The 18,076-nt window shown below is 40.0% G+C and overlaps 1 long non-coding RNA gene and 1 other non-coding gene across 2 annotated transcripts; both read right to left on the minus strand.

The window, feature by feature from the left end:
* Window positions 1-925: 925 nt before the first annotated feature.
* On the minus strand, window positions 926-8,563 carry LOC138361832 (uncharacterized). The gene is made up of 3 exons (XR_011227208.1): window positions 8,429-8,563; window positions 6,476-6,592; window positions 926-1,145 (listed from the first exon to the last, which is right to left on the minus strand). It is a non-coding gene; the product is annotated as an uncharacterized lncRNA (long non-coding RNA).
* A 3,255-nt stretch (window positions 8,564-11,818) lies between these two features.
* Window positions 11,819-11,937, minus strand: LOC138361837 (5S ribosomal RNA). Its single transcript, XR_011227214.1, has one exon. It is a non-coding gene; the product is annotated as a 5S ribosomal RNA (ribosomal RNA).
* Between the last annotated feature and the right edge of the window lie 6,139 nt (window positions 11,938-18,076).

Here is an 18,076-nt window from a genome sequence, read left to right on the forward strand (position 1 = left end):
TATTGGAAATAAACGGTAAAAATATAGAGAGAGTTAATATATATAAATATTTAGGCATATATGTTGGATATACCCATGAGAGTTTGGAAACTGAGATGAACAGACTGTTGAGTCAATGTCGGAAGAGATTACAACCTCTGAAGGCCTTGGCATGCTGTGGAAAGGAGTGGGAGTCCAAGTGCTACGTATGATGTACTTGAGTACTGTGAGATTTCTTATTGATTATGCTGCACCTGTCATTTCTTGTTTTGGTAAAGGTAGGATGGGCAAGTTGGAGAAGATACAAAATGAAGCCGTTGGGGGTCGTTGTGAGCCGCTGCTACCTTAATTTTTGCCCACACTTGTCTTGCAGACGTTTCTCTTCCAATAGAGCTAGTGAACTCTAGTCATTGTCTTTCCCTTTGTAACTCATCTGCAATGTATGTACCTTAACCTGAATAAAAAATCTAATCTAAATCTATATGCTTAGATATATGCAAATGAGAGAGTAATAGAGCGAAACCTTTAAAATACTGAACAATTTGGAGGATATTGATTCATACAATTTCTTCAAAAGGTCAGATGTAACACGAACAAGGAGCAAAGGTTTTAAGCTCAACAAGCCACAGTGTAGGAGTGACAATAAATGCTTTTTAACCCATACGATTATGATCATGGCAATAAGGTTTCTAAAACAGTAGGCATTCTTCCAAAGTCAGACACTGTACTATGTTCCTCGCCCTATCCTAGTCACTCAGTATTATTCACTCATTTATCTATGTCTTGTCTATGTCTTAAAGGTTACAAGACGTACATTAGTCAATACAATTGGTGCTTAAAATGTTAAGGATCTCTTGTGAAACACGGGTATTAATAACAAAATTTATTAGGTAAAATAAATAAAAAAGGCCCAAGGGCCATGAAGTAACAAGAATGCAAGGCTGGCGTAAGTAGAGAAGACGGAAGATTCTTCATATTAAAAGACCCTGCTTCTCCAAGGTGGCAGTCACACCCTGCTTGCCCTGGACAATCACCATATGGAGAAGGACTGTTTACTGTGAAGGGAAGTCCACAAATGCAATGCCAGCATGAGTCAGTCTTGAAGGGTAAACGATGATGGCACCCTCACAGTAACACAAAAGCCGAGCAAGCCCAGTGAGGAAGACCTGTTGATGGGAAAGGAGGAGAATCATTAGTCACAACAAAATCCATATAGAAACAAAGAAGAGAAAAAAATAAAGTGGATGTCTGCTTTTTGTATAGACATAATAAATATTGCCATTTGGCTATGTATTTATATGATATATAATAGAATACAGCATAAAACAAAATAAGAGGGGTGGTAGGAGAAGAAAAGATTAGTGTTCAGTGAGAATCCACAAGGTCTTCTCTGAATACTCTTTATTTTCTTCAAGGCTGTGGGTCCCTACAATTGCACCAGAGGTGGTACACACCCCTATTATTATTTAAACAGGTGAGTAAAAATAGGTGAGTACACATACGGTGTCAGCAAACTTAGCCTCCAAACACACACACACACATGGTATCAGCAAGCTTAGCCTCCAAACACACACACACATGGTATCAGCATGCTTAGCCTCCAAACACACACACACATGGTATCAGCAAGCTTAGCCTCCAAACACACACACACACATGGTATCAGCAAGCTTAGCCTCCAAACACACACACACACATGGTATCAGCAAGCTTAGCCTCCAAACACACACACACACATGGTATCAGCAAGCTTAGCCTCCAAACACACACACACATGGTATCAGCAAGCTTAGCCTCCAAACACACACATGGTATCAGCAAGCTTAGCCTCCAAACACACACACACACATGGTATCAGCAAACTTAGCCTCCAAACACACACACACACATGGTATCAGCAAGCTTAGCCTCCAAACACACACACACACACATGGTATCAGCAAACTTAGCCTCCAAACACACACACACACATGGTATCAGCAAGCTTAGCCTCCAAATACACACATGGTATCAGCAAGCTTAGCCTCCAAACACACACACATGGTATCAGCAAGCTTAACCTCCAAACACACACACACATGGTATCAGCAAGCTTAGCCTCCAAACACACATGGTATCAGCAAGCTTAGCCTCCAAACACACACACACATGGTATCAGCAAGCTTAGCCTCCAAATACACACATGGTATCAGCAAGCTTAGCCTCCAAATACACACATGGTATCAGCAAGCTTAGCCTCCAAACACACACACACATGGTATCAGCAAGCTTAGCCTCCAAACACACACACACACATGGTATCAGCAAGCTTAGCCTCCAAATACACACATGGTATCAGCAAGCTTAGCCTCCAAACACACACATGGTATCAGCAAGCTTAGCCTCTAAACACACACACACACACACACAAACGGTATCAGCAAGCTTAGCCTCCAAACACACACACACACACACACACACACACACACACACACACACATGGTATCAGCAAGCTTAGCCTCCAAACACACACACACACACACACACACATGGTATCAGCAAGCTTAGCCTCCAAACACACACACACACATGGTATCAGCAAGCTTAGCCTCCAAACACACACACACACATGGTATCAGCAAGCTTAGCCTCCAAACACACACACACATGGTATCAGCAAGCTTAGCCTCCAAATACACACATGGTATCAGCAAGCTTAGCCTCTAAACACACACACACACACACAAACGGTATCAGCAAGCTTAGCCTCTAAACACACACACACAAATGGTATCAGCAAGCTTAGCCTCCAAACACACACACACACACACGGTATCAGCAAGCTTAGCCTCCAAACACACACACACACATGGTATCAGTAAGCTTAGCCTCCAAACACACACACACACACACACATGGTATCAGCAAGCTTAGCCTCCAAACACACACACACATGGTATCAGCAAGCTTAGCCTCCAAACACACACACACATGGTATCAGCAAGCTTAGCTTCCAAACACACACACACAGAAAATGGGGACATTGAAACAGTTGATAAACTTGATTTCAAGAGAGAGAGAGGTCACTATGGGGAACTTCATATTTTTTTTAATAAGTAATTAGGCAAACTTGTTGCTAGACAGGGAAGTAAATTAAATGTATGCCAAATTTTGCAAAATATACAATGAAGGCACACAAACATTCATACCAAAACAGAGATGCAGGGCCAGAAAACAGGATTGGTTCAACAGAAATTGAGAGGGCCACAGACCAAAAGACACAAAAATGGAATGAAAGACCGAAAAACTACAAGCAGATGTCAACAAAGTTTTCGATTGGGCAGCAGAAAATAACATGATGTTTAACAGTGATAAATTTGAGGTATGGCAAAAATGAGGATCTGAAACATAATACAGGGTACAAAACACAATCGAATCTTCCCATAGTAGAAAAACAGCATGTCAAGGATTTGGGAATAATGATGTCCGACGATCTAATGTTCAGGGAGCATAACCAAGTAAATATTGCGTCGGCCAGAAAAATGATCGGATGGATTATGAGAACTTTCAAATCCAGGGATCCCATCACAATGGTTGTACTCTTCAAGTCACTTATGTTGTCCCGTCTCGAGTACTGCTCAGTATTCACTTCCCTCTTCAGAGCAGGAGAGATTGCTGAAATAGAGGGAATACAGAGAACATATACGGCACGCATAGATGAGATAAAACACCTAAATTATTCGGATCGTCTCAAAGCTCTCCAAATGTACTCTCTAGAAAGGAGACGAGAGAGATACCAAATAATATACACATGGAAGATACTGGAGGGCCAGGTCCCAAATCTACACAGTAAAATAACAACGTACTGGAGTGAACGATATGGGAAAAAAATGCAAGATTGAACCAGTGAAGAGCAGAGGTGCCACAGGCACAATCAGAGAGCACTGTATAAACATCAGAGGTCCGCGGTTGTTCAACGTCCTCCCAGCGACTATAAGAAATATTGCCGGAACAACCGTGGACATCTTCAGGAGAAAACTGGACTGTTTTCTAAGAGAAGTTCCGGATCAGCCGGGATGTGGTGGGTACGTGGCCCTGCGGGCCGCTCCAAGCAACAGCGTGGTGGACCAAACTCTCACAAGTCGAGCCTGGCCTCGGGCCGGGCTTGGGGAGTAGAAGAGCAGAACCCCATCAAGCAGGTATCAATATAGAAAGAAGCCAAACCCCCAATCATACCAGCGATACAAAGATGCGAGAAACAATTATACAGCAGTAAGGGAAGAGGCAGAAAGATATTTTTAAAAAGGGATAATGGATAAATGTAAAACAGAACTGGGCCTATTCTACAAATTCATAAACAACAAATTGCAGGTAAAGGATAATATCCAGAGGTTGAAAATAGGAAACAGATTCACAGAAAATGATAATGCAATGTGTGAAACATTAAACAAAAAGTTCCTAAGTGTGTTTATACAAAATGAAATCTTAAGAGAACCAGACACAATAAGAATTTCTGAGAACATCATAGAGCGTATAGAGGTGTCTAGAGATGAAGTGGAAAATATGCTAAAGGAGCTAAGTAAGAACAAAGCAGTTGGTCCAGATGGAGTTTCACCATGGGTTCTGAGAGAATGTGCATCTGAGCTCAGCCTTCCACTTCACCTGATCTTTCAGGCATCCCTGTGTACAGGAGTCATAGCAAACATGTGGAAAAAGGCTAACATAGTTCCAATCTACAAAAGTGGCAACAGGGAAGACCCCACCCCTCTCAGTTATAGACCTGAATCATTGACAAGTGAAATAGTGAAAAGATTGAAAAATAAAAAAATAATAAAAACTAAATGGGTAGAACACCTGGAGAGAAATTATATAATATCACACAGACAGTATTGTTTTCGATCTGGAAGATCCTGTGTATCGAATTTACTCAGTTTCTATGATTGAGCCACAGAGATTTTAAAGGAAAAATGTAGTTGGGTCGACTGCATCTATCTAGACATAAAAAAGGCTTTCGACAGAGTTCCACATAAGAGGTTGTTCTGGAAACTAGAAAATTTTGGATGGGTGACAGGTAAGCTTCTAACATGGATGAAAAATTTTCTGACTGATAGAAAAATGAGGGCAGTAATCAGAGGCAATCGGACTGGAGAAGTGTCACAAGTGGAGTACCACAGTACATGCACCAGAAATGTTCATTGTCTACATAAATGATCTACCAGTTGGAATACAGAATTATATAAACATGTTTGCTGATGATGCTAAGATAATGGGATGGATAAGAAATTTAGATGATTGTCATGCCCTTCAAGAAGACCTGGACAAAATAAGTATATGGAGCACCACTTGGCAAATGAAATTTAATGTGAATAAATGCCATGTAATGGAATGTGGAATAGAACATAGATCCCACACAACCTACAAATTATGTGAGAAATCTTTATATAATTCTGATAAAAGAAAGAGGTCTAGGGTTGATTCTAGATAGAAAACTATCACTTGAGGCCCACATAAAGAACGTTGTGAGAGGAGCCTATGCCACGCTTTCTAACTTCAGAATTTCGTTTAAATTCATGGATGGGGAAATACTAAAGAAATTGTTCACGAGTTTTGTTCGGCCAAGGCTAGAATATGCAGCGGTTGTGTGGTGCCCATATCTTAAGAAGCACATCAACAAACTGGAAAAGGTGCAAAGACATGCTACTAAGTGGCTCCAGAACTAAAGGGCAAGAGCTATGTGGAGAGGTCAGAGGCATTAAATATGCCAAAACTAGAAGACAACAAAAAGAGGTGATAAAATCACTATGTACAAAATAGTAACAGGAATTGATAAAATCGATAGGGAAGATTTCCTGAGACCTGGAACTTCAAGAACAAAAGGTCATAGATTTAAACTAACTAAACAAAGATGCCAAAGAAATATACAAAAATTTCCTTTCGCATACAGAGTGGTACACGGTTGGAACAAGTTAAGTGAGAAGGTGGTGGCGGCCAAGACCGTCAGTAGTTTCAAAGCATTATGTGACAAAGAGTGCTGGGTAGACGGGACACCACGAGCGTAGCTCTAATCCTGTAACTACACTTAGGTAATTACATATGGTGTCAGCAAGCTTACCGTCGAAACACACACAAACAGCCTGCCTATTATTCAAGGCCTTCTCTGAGTACTCTCTATTTTCTTCTCTGAGGCTATGGGTCCCTAATCTTGCACCAGAGGTGGTACAACTTTTAAGTTTTTAACTACTGCACTGAGCACCTGATTTTGGCAAAGACTTCTTAGTGCAATTGTCAAGGACATAGTTCTGGTATTTTTTTGTTTATAAATATTCAGGTATAGTTAATGTCAAAATGTTTCAAAACTCAACAATTTATATTTCAAAACAAAAAAAGTAATGAAAACATTACAAAACATTAAAATATAGCCTAATTAATTAATTAACAAAATATCACAACTCTCAGAATGTCTAAAGGTGCTTTGAGCAATGAAGTAGTTAATTTTATATATATAATATATATTTACCTGTGACTACTGCTTAGCAAAAATTTGATCTCTGTGAAAATTGGTCTCGTCATTGCTAGGAGATATTTTAAGACCATGATTTGCTGTGGATGGCACTGTAGTCTTCAAGTCATCAATCTAAAAATAGAGGTAATCTTTTAAAATGTAAATTTTGTATAAAAAAAATGCAAAAATAAATTGCAAGAATAATATGAAGTTATTATACAATTTTTTTTAATTATTTAAATATTTGTGAGACATTATTAAGAAATGTATGAAGTACAGATTCTCTAAGACCTGATATGTATCTGATTATGTTCCACCACATTACATTCAGGGCTGAAGAGAAAACACAGCCAGTAAGATAATGATCACTTAGGATGGACTGGGATGCTACATGTAGGTTGCGGCTAAGCTGCGTGAGGCTAGGATGCCCAGCCTGCCTTGTCTAGGCTGGGCTGGGCTAGGCAACACTAGGAAGGAGTTAACAAATCTCTGGAGTGCCTTACTTTTCCTGATATCCTTAAAACAGCAAAAATGATGCCATTTTATAAAGGAGGCGAGACAGCAGAAATAAATAATTAAAGAAAAATATCAAATCTACTTATACTTTCAAAAATATTTGATTTTTTTTTTTTACAAACATCTCTTCCTACTTTGTAAAATTCAACATGAATACAAACACACACACACACACATCCCTAGGAAGCAGCCCATAGCAGCTGTCTAACTCCCAGGTACTTATTTACTGTTAGGTGAACCAGATATAGAGAATAACCACAAAATGCTATCTTTATAAGAACTATCTTGTAAAGCCACTAGTACACGCAGCATTTCAGGCAGGATATATAATATATATATATATATATATATATATATATATATATATATATATATATATATATATATATATATATGTATATATATATATGAATACATACATACGGGACAAAGAGCCAGAGCTCAACCACCGCAAGCACAACTAGGTAAGTACACACACACACACACATTATATATATATATATATATATATATATATATATATATATATATATATATATATATATATATATATATATATATATATATATACATATATATATATACATATATATATATATATATATATATATATATATATATATATATATATATACATATATATATACATATATATATATATATATATATATATATATATATATATATATATATATATATATATATATATATATATATATATGGAACCCTCAACCCTATAAGTGGAGGGTTCCTACAAACTCAACCAGAGGTGGTACCCTCTATATATTAATAAAAAGGCAAGGCTATGCTAAATCTAGGCAGGGATTGGCTTGGCTAAGCTGGTCAGGGCTTGGCTAGGGTAGGAAGGACTGGTCATGTTTAAAAGCAAGGCAGGGTTAGGCTAGGCAAGACTAGGTAAGGGTATACTGGGATAGGCTTGGCTACGGTAGGCTAGGAAGAGGTAAACTAGGATAAGCAAGGCTGTGCAAGCACTATGCACAGCTAGAATGAACTATGCTAAGATGGTTTAAGCTGGGCTAGGTTAGGATAAGCTGTGTCATGCAGGGCCCCGATTGACGAGTGGAGTCTAATGGTCTAACCTTCTAGCTAGTTTGCTGACCTAAGAGTGTAAATGCCTAGCCCCTAACCTGAGATCTACACAAGAGTTGTTACATTCTTGTACAGCCACTAGTACGCGTAGCGTTTCGGGCAGGTCCCTGGAATACGATCCCCGCCGCGAAGAATCGTTTTTTCATCCAAGTACACATTTTACTGTTGCGTTAAACAGAGGCTACAGTTAAGGAATTGCGCCCAGTAAATCCTCCCCGGCCAGGATACGAACCCATGACATAGCGCTCGCGGAACGCTAGGCGAGTGTCTTACCACTACACCACCTGCTGCAATATTATTATAAAAGAAATATTACTTATTATAATCGTAAATACTAAATACCTGTTGTGTTGATTTAGGGGCGACGACGATCGTGGGATCGGATGCGAGCCACAGGTGGCCTACACCATGCTTTCTAAGGCGTCCATCTCATAACAAAAACAAATCCGTGCATTCATACACAAACAGAGACCCCGTGGTTATTCGAATACTTGCAATTCTTTTACTTAAAATAATAACAATTAGATTAATAATAATTAACATAATTTTTACGCAAGATTCATAAAAATCATTAATACTATTTTAAAAAAAATTATAAGACATCTAAAAACAGATATACAGACTTTGTGTGATATTTATTTCAACATTATATATTAATAGAATGTTGTAACTATTATTTTTAAATATTAGGTAGTTTCCAGCTACGTATATCGCATATAAACGTTGCAAAAAGATTTTAGACTGAATTAACACATTACACATTTATGGAGTAATTAACAACAAAACAATCTTTATTTTCATTGCAGAACATATATCAGAGCATACTAGTGACTCATACATTTAAAATAGTGTGATTTTTAAACAATTCGGTTGTAAACCCGCAGAACCGCCTACCCGCCAAAGACGTAACATAAGAAATGGTATATAATTCATTATTTTAAATTCCATATATAATCATTAATAATTTTCGGCAGCTATCGAGGTTCTCCATAGGTAAATTCCTGTACTCTAACAAGATGCTACTTGCTGTTTAGCTGTTTAAATTCTTGGAAAATCGTAATGACCAGCGACATAAAATATAACAATGAAATAGTAGCTGGTAACTGTAGGTGAACGAAAAATTAAATTCCAAATTGATTAGATGTTTTTCTAAAACTAAAGATCGACCTGAAGGAATTTTATGAATTATGGACTAATTAAACAAAAAAATTGGTAATTTTACTTGAAGAACAGATACCAGAGAATAGTTAGTGAGTACATTTATATTGTATAATGGGAGAAAGCCCCTGGTAGCCGCGAATTAAAATAACCACCTACATTAATTGATAACTAGGAAATAGTATCTGGAAACTTTATCTGAACGAAAACACAATACCAATTTGTTTAGATGTTTTTCTTCATATAAAGATCAACAGTAAGGAAACTTATTCATTATGGACAAATTAAAAAAAAAAACGATAATTTTCACTGAGGACCATACATTAGAGCATACTTAGTCACTTACATATTAAAAGTATTGTGTATTTTGAACCATTGGGGTTGTAAACAAACAGAACGGCCTACCCGAAAAGTCGTAACATAAAATGTTGCATATGTTTGCTAATTTATTATTTGATAAATGACTATTATTAATTTACGACAACTATAGAGGTTTCCCATTAGTTAAATTACTGTAGTTTGACTAAATGCTACTACAAAACATATATAAATCCTGGGAAAGTCACAATGACCAGCGACATTAAAGCATGGAGGGTTAAATAGTAACAGGCAACTGTTGGCGAACGAAAAATTCATTTCCAAATTTATTAGATGTTTTCCTAAATATAAAGATCGATAGGCTGGAATTTTCTGGATTATGGCCTAATTAAGGCAAAAATATATATATTTTTACTTGAAGAACAAATATCAGAGCATAGTCAGTGAGTTATAGAATAATAAGAGTGTGGTATTTCATTGTATAACAAGAGATAGTCCATGGAAGCGATAATAGACGTAGTTTTACACAAAATAACGTCCAAAAACAGCCGTAGAGTCAAACGGCAAATGTTGACGTTCTTTTTAAGAGGACAGGTTGGCCAGCCAGCCAGCCAGCCAGCCAGCCAGCCAGCCAGCCAGCCAGCCAGCCAGCCAGCCACTCCCACTTTGTATTTATATGCATTCAATTTATATTCAAACATTATATATGTTAAGGGCCTTGTTTTAGTGTTTATTTTAAAAATGACAAACATCGAGTCATTTTACCAGTCCTTTAGCGTTAACGGTGATGCATTTTAAAACTGAACATAAATCGCCTTTTCTGGATATATCAAATATCGAATCCGCTTAATGTGCCTACAATTCAATCATTCAAAAAATACATAATTTACATCAAGCCTTTTCATAGAACAGACAATAAGATTTGTACATGCAAAATAAAAAAAAAAATCCTTTAAGTTATCAATACAATGTGAGAAAACTTTACTTTTATAACTAAAGTTGCACAATTATACCAACTCTATGGTGGCTGGGTTGTAAGGTGTGTGGCTGGTGTTTTGGAAGTCGCGAGTTCAAACGACCCAATGGGAATAATACTTTTTTTTTTTTGCCATACAATCTTCCTAATACTATTATGTAGGTTTGTGTGTGTGTTTTTTTTATTCATTCTTTGGTTTTATAGATGACATACATATTGACTCCTTTTACCGGTCCTTAATTAGGCTCTGGGGAAGCAATGGTGGTGGTGGTGGTGGTGGTGGTGGTGCATTTAAAACTAAACCAAAAATCACCAGTTCTGGACGCGTCAAATATCATATCCGCTTAATGTGTCTACAACCTAATTACTTAAAACTACACTATTTAATTCATTCATATCATGTGCATATTGGTCATTATGCTCATACAACCGACATCAAAATTTATTTTCATTATTAGAATCATACATTTCATCAAGTAATACAGATACAAAGAGATTTTCTTTCTGAGAAGACCGTTAGTATTGGCTTGCAGGCAGGCAGGCAGGCAGGCATTTGAGGGTTATTATTTCGCCTGTTGATTGGGGGGAGGGTTGATGTGTTAGGGGGTTTTCGGTTAGATGTGGTGGTGGTGATTGGTGGTGGTGGTGATTGGTGGTGATTGGTGGTGATTGGTGGTGGTGGTGGTGGTGGTAGTAGGTGGGAGTTGGGGGTGGGGGGGTGGGGGGGGGGGGGGGGGGGGGTGGGGAGGGAAGGGGAGGGGAATGATGGTCTGTGGATTCCTTCTCCGTACCCTTTACATATAAGCAAAAATATGCCTTCTTGTGGGTATAGAAACATTAACACAAATTATATCAGTAACTGATATTGTAGCCTTTTAAACAGAAAAGATTTGTACATACAAATACTTTTTAATTATCATTTATTTGTGGAAATGGCATTTACGTCATTAAATTGATACCTCAGCATCAAGCTAGTGTCCTGCAGCAGTGGTCCAGTGGTAAAGTGTATATAAGTGATGCGTATTCTTGGAGTTGCGAGTTCAAACCCGGATTAAGCTATATATATATATATATATATATACAACATGTTTTGTTTTGGTTGTTTGTTTTTGTATAAAGCCTCACACAATATCTATATTAAGCGAGTTTGTTTTAAACATGACATACATATTAATTCATTTTACCAGGCCTTATTCCACACAACTCCGTGAATTTCCCGTGGAGCCAGCCATTCAAACAAAAACAAACGAAACAAAACAAAACAAAACAAAAAACATTATTGCCAACAGCATTTGGTGTTCCCAGGCGGTCACCCATCCAAGTACTAACCAAACCCAACGTTGCTTAACTTCGCTGATCGGACGAGAAGCGGTGTTCTCAACGTGGTGTGGCCGTTGGCATGAGACTGCCTACACATTGTGGCTAATAACCAACTCTTTTAAGTCATCGCGGCAGGATACGGACCTGCTTGTGGTGTCTTAATGGTAATTGTATCCTAACATATTTTTGTCTCCTTGGCATGGATATTTAACATCGTTTATTCAGTCTTGGGTTTATGTTCTTTCGCCATTTACAGACATTTTACATCTACCTACTTCCTCAGCCTGCCCTGCCAATTTCTAATGAATTTGTGGATTTTCTTTTGTAATACAAACATGTGTGTGCTCATCTGCTCTTCAGTTTTTATGATATTTGTCTCATCTGTCCTGCTTTATGATACTTTTACAAAGAACATGAACAAATGCTTCTATTTTAGAGAAGATATGGGATCCAGGTTTCGGAGCCGTAAAACCAACCGTCGTGATTGGTGGACGAGTTGCCAGGTTGCAGCTTCTGTACCGTGCCGGCACATAAATAGGTTCGGCTCAAGCGGCGGCAGCATCATTCCCCCGTGACTGTCTGAGCGTCTCTCATCACCTTGGTTGGTTCATCATCATCATGGTAGAAGCAAAGCCTACCAAGAAGGCTGCGGCTGCTGCTGCTGCTGCTGTGGTGGCCACCACCAGGAAACCTCGCGTCCAGGTTGCTCACCCGAAAACTAGTCAAATGGTTCTAGCCGCGGTCGCAGCACTCAAAGACCGTAAGGGCTCGTCTCTACAAGCAATCAAGAAGTACGTTGTTGCCAACAACAAAGTCGAGGCTGCCAAGATCGCCATTTACATCCGAAGATTTCTCAAGAAAGCAGTGGCTGACGGCATTCTTGTTCAGACCAAGGGAAGTGGAGCTAGTGGATCATTCAAGCTGGCCGTAGCAGAGAAGAGGGCCGTTCTAACTCCCAAGAAAGCCACCACAACCAAGAAACCATCTACAGCAGCAAAGAAGGCCGTGGTAACTCCCAAGAAAGCCGCCACAAGCAACAAACCACCTACAGCCTTGAAAAAGAAGCAGCAGCAGCAGCTTGTTGTTGGGAACAAAAAGCCCAAAATAAAGAGAGCTTCAAAATCTCCCAAACCACCCAAGGCAAAGAAAGCTGTCAAAAAAACAACAAAGGCAAAATAAACGACGACATGCAAGCAGCATGAATACACATGACAATAAACATCCAGGCCTCCCCCCCTCAGTGGAGGGGCCTCATATGATTCCAAAAAAGAGTTTAGTTTTGTAGACAAATAAATCATTACTTTTGGGGTAGATTTACTCTGTATATTATATATATATATATATATATATATATATATATATATATATATATATATATATATATATATATATATATATATATATATATATATATATACATACATACATGGGTGAGGTGATATGGTACCAAAGTTTTGGGTAAGGTGATTGACATTTACACAAGATAAAACACGAACCAATGGGAATAAAAACATAAGAATGGAAGTAACTGCAGAAGGCCTATTGGCCCATAACACAAGCACTTCCTCTTGATGCTTCTATATTGGTTCAGAGTCTTGAAGCTATAATAATATATATATATATATATATATATATATATATATATATATATATATATATATATATATATATATATATATATATATATATATATATATATACACACAAAACTAAATAGTCTTGTTAGACAAATTGCCCCTATTAGAGGCAAGTTGACTAACAAGCCGAATGACTGGCAATTGTTTTGAATTTGAGTTAAATCTAACATAGAAATGTAATCAAACCTAACCTAACCTATGCTAACCCAAGCTAAGCTAACCTAACCTAACCTAAGCTAACCCAAGCTAAGCTAAGCTAACCTAACCTAACCTAACCTAACCTAACCTAACCTAAGCTAATCTAACCTAACCTAACCCAGCAATTCATGATCTTAATATAATACTGTTAATTGGATAAACCAATTTGGAAAGAAATGTTCGAAAATAACAAAATTAACTGTGCTTGTTAGGAAAATTGGGCCTTGCATACTTGTCCCAATAGTGTGGTTCTCGCTTTTAGGTACGACATAAACGTATACCTAAGTTGAGAGAGAAAAAGATTCTCACTCAAACATGCATATCGATTGCCAGTCCTGAATTCTGGGTAAATATTCGTGTCCTCCCTTTTCATTTACCATCATTTGGATACTATCAAAACAGCTCTGAGAAGGATAAAATGAATAAAACGGGTAGCTCCCTCATGTAAAAAGGAAGAGTTGGGAAAGATCTCTCTCTCTCTCTCTCTCCCCCTCACACCCCCCCCCCCCCCACCAATGATCCTGCTCTGCTAGTATATAACGTAACAAACCTTCCCCCCCCCCCTCCCCAATCAGAGTCCCTTTAAGCATGCGAGGATAAAAAATAGATTTCATAAGACCCAATGTGCTAGCTGATATCAAAACAATTTATGTTATCGTCTATTAAGCCCTTCAGTAAAAAAGTATAGGGACCTAATTAGGTCCCGTTTTGAGGTGGTGGTGGGTGGAATCGATGGATTAGCCAAGCTCTTATCCGCCGAATCCGTAGAGGGTACGACCCTGGCGCTTCAGAGCGTACACCACGTCCATGGCAGTGACGGTCTTCCTCTTGGCGTGTTCCGTGTAGGTTACAGCATCACGGATGACGTTCTCGAGGAACACCTTCAGGACGCCACGGGTCTCTTCGTAGATGAGACCCGAAATACGCTTGACGCCGCCACGACGAGCTAAGCGACGAATAGCGGGCTTGGTGATGCCCTGGATGTTGTCACGTAGCACCTTACGATGACGCTTGGCGCCACCCTTTCCGAGTCCCTTGCCTCCCTTGCCGCGTCCAGTCATGGTGTTGTAGTTGTGTGAATCGAATTGATCGAATGCCCGCACGATTTCCCGACTATATCCCATCAAGCGGACGTACTAGTAGCATTGCAACTCCTGCCTGCCCTTACTTTACGCTTGTGGTCGAGTAGACACGGCTTTCTCACAACGCTTTCAAAACTGCAGTTGCCTACTCGTCTGTTTCACGTCCCTGTGAAATGACTTTTGCACAAATCCAAAAAATAGAGCAAAATCAGCGATAATAGTGATTGAGGTGAGCCGCCTGTTGGCTGCAGCCAGAGGAAGGAGGGGAGGGGCAACGGGGTGACGTAGGCGAGTCGAGCAGCCAATGGCGCTCGAGCAAGCGCCTCGAGACGGCGTATATAAGCAAAAATTTTTCGGCGCCGGCCATCACAAACCACAGTTGTTCACCATGGCTCGCACCAAGCAGACTGCTCGCAAGTCCACGGGAGGCAAGGCTCCTCGTAAGCAGCTGGCCACCAAGGCAGCACGCAAGTCTGCTCCTGCCACAGGGGGTGTGAAGAAGCCTCACCGTTACAGGCCCGGAACGGTCGCCCTGCGTGAGATCCGTCGTTACCAGAAGAGCACCGAGTTGCTCATCAGGAAACTTCCCTTCCAGCGTCTGGTGCGCGAGATTGCCCAGGACTTCAAGACCGATCTTCGCTTCCAGTCGTCTGCCGTCATGGCTTTACAGGAGGCATCCGAGGCTTACCTGGTCGGTCTCTTCGAGGACACTAACCTCTGTGCCATCCACGCCAAGCGTGTCACCATCATGCCAAAGGACATTCAGCTTGCTCGCCGTATCCGTGGAGAGCGTGCATAAGCTAAATCGACCACCCTAGTATACACCAAACTCGGCCCTTCTCAGGGCCAAAATATCCTTCTAAGGAGATTTCAGACATTCCTAGCATCAGTCATATGAATTAACCTTCATCTACACATATAATAAATAAATAAATAAATAAACAAATACACTAATTTAGGTGTCATACATACACGTGATATCAATAAATCAAGTCATTTGTAGTACAACCTGTTCTCTTACAAACAAAACGCCGTCGCTTTTCGCTCTTATGCACTGTCAAGGATCACCCACCCCCCCCCCCCCCCCCAAAATAAAAATTGTCATACTGTACTAGAAATAAAAGCAGCTTGTATAAGTGACATACTGTCCAGTCCTGTTTTATTCTGTTTTCGGTCCTCTGGCTTAATCTGTTAAGTTAGGAGATGACATTTTAAATTAACCGTTTTCTTGACATTTTCAAACCTAAGAGGGTGGCCTGCATAGTAATCCTAATGTGGAACATAACAATGAATCTCTAATCTCTAGAAAAAAGATACCGAGTGCTTATATGTGTTGAGAGAGAGAGAGAGAGAGAGAGAGAGAGAGAGAGAGAGAGAGAGAGAGAGAGAGAGAGAGAGAGAGAGAGAGAGAGAGAGAGAGAGAGAGAGAGACAGACAGACAGACAGACAGACAGACAGACAGACAGACAGACAGACAGACAGACAGACAGACAGACAGACAGACAGACAGACAGACAGACAGACAGACAGACAGACAGAGACTGAGAGAGAGAAACACACACAGACAGTTTCATAAATATTCTCATTTTATAGCTATTTGCTTTCAGTGACAGAGGTTTTTGTTATAATAGTATTGGTGTCTAACACTCACAATCTCTTTAGAAATTAAAGTGTGGCTCCAATGGAGCCGAGTTTGTTGGTTTGAGGCCAAGCCACCACCACAGGGCAGTAAGTAAGCCGTTTACTTGGAGGAGGTGTACTTGGTGACGGCCTTAGTGCCCTCAGAGACGGCGTGCTTGGCCAGTTCTCCGGGCAACAGGAGCCTTACAGCCGTCTGGATCTCCCGACTGGTAATGGTGGAACGCTTGTTGTAGTGGGCCAGGCGAGAAGCCTCGGCGGCGATGCGCTCGAAAGATGTCGTTCACGAACGAGTTCATGATCGACATGGCTTTGGAAGAGATACCAGTGTCGGGGTGGACCTGCTTCAGCACTTTGTAGATGTAGATGCTGTAGCTCTCCTTCCTCCTGCGCTTCTTTTTCTTATCGCCCTTGGCAATGGCCTTCTGGGCCTTTCCGGCCTTCTTGGCAGCCTTTCCAGATGCCTTGGGTGGCATGATGATGCTCGTGCTGGCTGGCGTTGCAGTACAATAATGAACTTTTGCGCGAGTCGAGCTTTCCTTTTATATCCCGCTCGCGACTCAGCTCAGAGCGGGTCGCGTGGCGGAGCGCGCTGATTGGTCAGTGGCGGACTCCCTTGATCCTGAGCGGGGTATATAACACGAAGCTCGATCTGCGGGCCGGCATTAAAACACCACAAACCCACAACAGCAGCAGCAATGTCAGGACGCGGCAAGGGAGGCAAAGTGAAGGGCAAGTCAAAGTCTCGCTCCAGCAGGGCCGGACTTCAGTTCCCCGTGGGCAGAATTCACCGTCTGCTGCGTAAGGGCAACTACGCCGAACGCGTCGGTGCTGGCGCTCCTGTCTACCTAGGCAGCCGTCATGGAATACCTCGCTGCCGAAGTTCTCGAGCTCGCCGGTAACGCCGCACGTGACAACAAGAAGACCCGTATCATCCCACGTCACTTGCAGTTGGCCATCCGCAACGACGAAGAACTCAACAAACTTCTGTCTGGCGTAACCATTGCACAGGGAGGTGTTCTTCCAAACATTCAGGCAGTTCTTTTGCCAAAGAAGACAGAGAAGAAGTAAGCACTTCTGCCACCCACCAGCGACAAATACCATAACCAGGCTCCATCCGGAGCCACACACACTTTAATAGAGAGATTCAAGTAGACAATCAACTTTCAAACATTAATAATAACATTTATATTGATTTCATTTGGAATGTGTACATAACAAACAAACAAAACAAAATTATAGGGGATATTCAGCATCACTTGGAATATTAACCAATCATATAAATCCAATATATATTTTATATTTTACTTTAAGCGAGGAATTCATATTCTATCCATTTTTAATCATACAAATGAACAAAAGCAATTCTTCACTAGACGTAATGAATGAATAAATGATCAAGGTTTTAATGTGTTTCATGAATATATATATATATATATATATATATATATATATATATATATATATATATATATATATATATATATATATATATATATATATATATATATATATATATATATATTAATACTTGTGAACCAGAATATGTTTGAGCAGCAGCGATCGTGCCTGCCATTGGCCGAAGTGCAACAATTCAAATAATTTAAAGGGCCTGCTCGGGTATATAAGAGAGGCTGGGAGACTGGGGCCGGTGGTGGGTGAT

The sequence above is a fragment of the Procambarus clarkii genome, unplaced genomic scaffold (genome assembly GCF_040958095.1).
Source record: "Procambarus clarkii isolate CNS0578487 unplaced genomic scaffold, FALCON_Pclarkii_2.0 HiC_scaffold_863, whole genome shotgun sequence".
Lineage (NCBI taxonomy): Eukaryota > Metazoa > Arthropoda > Malacostraca > Decapoda > Cambaridae > Procambarus > Procambarus clarkii.